At 35.0% G+C, this 5,163-nt stretch overlaps 1 non-coding gene across 1 annotated transcript; it reads right to left on the reverse strand.

Annotated features, from left to right (window-relative positions):
- Positions 1-273: 273 nt before the first annotated feature.
- LOC113709162 (small nucleolar RNA R71) lies at positions 274-380 on the reverse strand. The gene has a single exon (XR_003452584.1). It is a non-coding gene; the product is annotated as a small nucleolar RNA R71 (small nucleolar RNA).
- Between the last annotated feature and the right edge of the window lie 4,783 nt (positions 381-5,163).

Below are 5,163 nucleotides of genomic sequence, written 5' to 3' on the forward strand. Positions count from 1 at the left end.
AAACCATCACTGATTCAAATGGTACAACAATCTCAATATAGAGGTAATGCTACCGAAGATCCAAATTCTCACTTATCAATATTTCTTGAAATCTGTGATGCAATTAAATTCAATGGTGTTAGTGATGATGCAATTAAACTGCGATTGTTTCCATTCTCGCTAAAGGACAAAACCAAGGTTTGGCTATAATCTCATCCTCCTAACACTTTTACAACTTGGGCTGAACTAGCTAAGATTTTTCTTAATAAATTCTTTCCACCTGAAAAAACTGCTAAATTTAGAATGGATATAACTATTTTCTCTCAACATGAAGGAGAGACATTGCATGAAACTTGGGAGCGCTATCGAGAATTGCAACAAAGATGTCCTCATCATGGTTTATCAGATTGGCTAGTAGTCTAAACATTTTACAATGATCTCACCTATCCAACAAAGACGCATGTAGATGCGGCAGCGGGAGGAGTATTGATGGGAAAGACAGCTGAGGAAGTTCAACAATTGATTGAAGAAATGGCTGTCAACAACTACCAATGGGCAAACGAACGAGATAATACAAGAAGAACCGCAGGTATGCTTGAAATAGATATCTTGAATATGTTAAGTGCAAAAATAAATAATGTGGTTAAGATGCTTAATAGGTACGTTGGTTCTAGTTCTAATCAAGGAGTAGTTGTTGCATGTTGTACTACTTGCGGCAGAGATCATGATGATTCTATGTGTTCTAGCAGCGAACAGGTTCAATATCTCAACAATTACAACTGTCAACCTCAAAACAATCCATACTCTAATACCTATAATTCAGGATAGCGTAATCACCCTAATTTTGGATGAAAAGATCAAGGGAACCAACAAAGACCATTTAATCCACCGGATTTTCAACCGAAGCAACCACTTTCGGAGTCCAAACTAACTTGGGAATTGGCAATTGAAAAGATGGCAAATGTATCAAATCATAAAATTGAAAAATTAGCCAGTGCCACTACTCAACGGTTTGAACGAATTGAGGGACGGATGGACCAACTCACCAATATGTACAGGAATGTTAAGATCCAATTAGGGCAAATAGCAAATGCGGTTAACAATCGCAACCAAGCGGATTTACCTAACAAGACTAAGGTGAACCCAAAAGAGCATGTGAAGGCTATAACCCTCCGTAGTGGTAAGGAAGTAGGTGATCTGCCTGTAGTTGAAAGTGAGAGAGAATGTGGAAAGAGAGAGAACAAGCAGTTGAATGAGTTACGAGAGGATGGCAAGAAAATCAAAGGGAAAGAAAAGATGGAGGAAAATAAACCACAAATGGGAGATACAACACAAATTCCTCCACCGGTGCCATTCCCTAAAAAATTGAAGCCTTTGAGAAATGACAAAATTTGAGAAGTTTGTCAACATTTTCAAACAATTACATATTAATATTCCTTTTGTTGATGCTATTTTACAGATTCCTTCATACGCAAAGTTTCTCAAGAAAATAATGACTAAGAAAAGGAAGTTAGTAGATAGCGAGACAATTGCATTAAAGGAAGAATGTAGTGCCATCATACAAAATAAATTACCATCAAAATTGAAAGATCCAGGGAGTTTCACAGTTCTTTGCACTATTGGTAATGTAGAATTCTCCAAAGCACTTTGTGACCTTGGTGCAAGTGTTTCATTGATTCCTTTAACTGTGGTCAGGCGATTGGGGTTGAAAGAGTTAAAACGTACTAACATTTCCTTGCAATTGGCTGACAGGTTTATTAGACATCCAATGGGCATATTAGAGAATGTGCTTATTAAAGTACAAAAATTCATTATTCTTGTAGATTTTGTTGTTTTAGATATGGAAGAAGATGTCAATGTACCTATTATACTTGGTAGACCATTTCTAGCCACTGCAGGTACAATAATAGATGTCAAACGAGATAAGTTCAAGTTTTAAATAGGCGAAGAGGAAGTGCAGTTTCATTTGAGCAAAATGGAGAAGTATCCCTCTTTTACCGACCATGTTTATTCTATTGACATATGTGATGAATTGGCATTAGAGATGAGTCAAGTTAATCTTGATAATGATTCTCTTAAACTTTGTCTTAATGGTGTAGGCTTACAGGAGGAACAAGTTGAAGAAATGACTGAATTTTTGCAGGCACAAGTTCCCTACAAAAGGAGAAATGCGTATGAGGAATTAAGACTGAGCAAAGGATTACCTCCACCATCGTGTGAGCAAGCTCCACGGCTTGAGCTTAAACCACTGCCTAAACACCTCAAATATGCATTTATTAGAGAAAAAGAGACATTATCAGTGATTGTAAATTCTGCACTAGATGAGGAACAACTAGACAAACTCTTACGTGTTTTGAGGAAGCATTTAAAAGCTATAGGATGGACGATTTCTGATATCAAGGGAATCAGTCCAACTATTTGTATGCACAGGATTTTGTTGGAAGAAAACTCTAAACTAATAGTTGAAACTCAAAGAAGGTTAAATCCAAACATAAAATAAGTGGTAAGAGTAGAGATTCTTAAATGGCTAGATGCAGGTGTAATTTTTCTAATTTTTTATAGTGTTTAGATTTCTCCTATTCATGTAATGCCAAAGAAAGGGGAGATAACCATAGTACGTGGTAACAATGATGAAATGATTCCATCTAGAGTTATAATTGGGTGGCGAGTTTGTATAGATTATAGAAAACTAAATACAGCTACTAAAAAGGATCATTTCCCTCTTTTTTTCTCTTGATCAAATAGTAGAAAGATTGGCCGGATATGAATTTTATTATTTTTTGGATGGCTTTTCAGGATACAATCAAATAGTCATTGCACCGAAAGATCAAGAGAAAATCACATTCACTTGTCCTTACGGCACTTTTGCATTTCGAAGAATGCCCTTTGGACTGTACAATGCACCGGCCATCTTCCAACGATGCATTATGGCAATTTTCTTTGATTTTAACGAGAAAATTATGAAAATCTTCATGGATGATTTTTCTGTATTTGGATCTACTTATGATGATTGTCTTAACAATTTAGATCTAATTTTGCAGAGATATGAAGAAATAAACCTTGTACTCAATTGAAAAAAATGTCACTTCATGATTTGTGAGGGTATTGTTCTAGGACACAAAATTTCTTCAGAGGGTATTGATGTAGATAAATCCAAGATAGAGGTTATTGAGAGAATGCCTCCACCTACCAATGTGAAAGACATTCGCAGTTTTCTTGGACACGTGAAATTTTATCAGCGGCTTATTAAGAATTTTTTCAAAATTGCTAAACCTTTATGTGAATTACTAACAAAAGATGTTCCTTTTTACTTTAATGATGAGTGTCTATTTGCTTTTAATAGGTTAAAGAAGGAACTTGTCTCCGCAACCATAATAGCATCATCGGACTGGAGCTTACCATTCGAATTGATGTGTGATGCAAGTGATTTTGTAGTTGGGGCTGTTCTTGGGCAAAAACATGATAAGCAACTTCATATCATTTATTATGCAAGTAAAATGTTAAATGAATCCCAAGTTAACTATGCAACAACAGAAAAAGAATTGCTAGCAGTGATATTTGCATTGGATAAGTTTAAATCGTACTTAGTAGGATCTAAACTTATCATTTATATCGACCATGCGGCACTCAAATATCTTTTAAATAAGAAAAATGCAAAATCTCGACTAATTCAATGGATTTTATTATTGCAGGAATTTAATTTGGAAATCAAAGATAAAAAAGGATCCGAGAACTTAGTCGCTGATCATTTTTCTAGACTAAAAAAATACCTCAAGAAGACCATTCATCCATTAAAGAAAAATTTTCAGATGAGTTTTTAATGGCAATTTATAAGTACTCATGGTATGCTGATTTAGTTAATTTTGTAGTTAGTGGAGTGATACTAAGTGATTTGAATTCTCACTAAAGGAAAAGGTTATTAAATGACGCTAAACATTATTTTTGGGAGGAACCGTTCTTTTACAAATATTATGCAGATGGAATAATTAGAAGATGTGTTTCGGAAGAAGAGGTACATAGTATTTTAATGCATTATCATACTCTTGAAACGGGAGGTCATTTTAGTACAACTAAAATCGTAGTAAAGATATGACAATCTGAATTTTATTGGCCTACTATGTACCGCGACACTAGAAATTAGGTTAAAAGTTGTGATCAATGCCAAAGAACTGGTAATATCTCAAGAAAGAATGAAATGCCTTTGACTACATATTTGGAAGTTGAGTTATTCGACATTTGGAGCATTGATTTTATGAGACCATTTCCTAACTCATATAATAATAAGTACATCCTATTAGCAGTTGATTGTGTTTCTAAATGGGTGGAGACCATTCCTTCACAAACTCATGGTGCTAAAGTTGTGCTTAACTTCCTTAAATGGAACATATTTTGTACGTTTGGAGTCCCAAAGGCAATAATAAGTGATAAAGGTAAGCATTTTTGCAATAAAATTATTGACACCTTGTTACTTAAATATGGATGCCGGCATAAAAAGTTACTTCCCTATATCCTCAAGCTAATGGTCAAGCGGAGTTGGCCAACCGGGAAATTAAAATTATTTTGGAGAAAACTGTCAACCGATCGAGAAAAGATTGGTCAAACAAGCTTAAAGATGCTTTATGGGTGTATAGAATGGCATTTAAAACATCGTTGGGAATGTTTTCATATAAACTTGTTTATGGAAAAGCGTGCCATTTACCTGTAGAAAATGAACATAAAACTTATTGGGCCATTAAAGCTATTAATCTTGATTTTAAATCTGCAGGTGAAAAGAAAATACTCGAGTTAAACGAATTGGAGGAATCTCGGTTAACCTCATATGAGAATGCCAGAATTTATAAAGAAAAAGTGAAATTTTGACATGATAAACATATTCTCCGTAAGCATTTTGAAGAAGGACAAAATATGTTATTGTTTAACTCATGGCTTAAATTATTCCCTGGAAAGCTTAAGTCTCGGTGGTTCGGGCCATTTGAAGTGGTTCGCATGTTTGCTTATGGAGCAGTGGAAATAAAAGGAGAAAATAGTGCCCCATTCAAAGTAAATGGTCAAAAATTGAAACGCTATTTGGTCGGAGAAAAGGTTCCTAAAGGAGTAATTTACTCCTTAGGAAACGCAATGGAGAGTTAAAGAAGCTATAGGAGAGTCGAGTTTAACGACTCTAAACAAAGCGCTTGTTGGAAG

This window comes from Coffea arabica, chromosome 9c, assembly GCF_036785885.1.
Source record: "Coffea arabica cultivar ET-39 chromosome 9c, Coffea Arabica ET-39 HiFi, whole genome shotgun sequence".
In the NCBI taxonomy this organism is placed as follows: domain Eukaryota; kingdom Viridiplantae; phylum Streptophyta; class Magnoliopsida; order Gentianales; family Rubiaceae; genus Coffea; species Coffea arabica.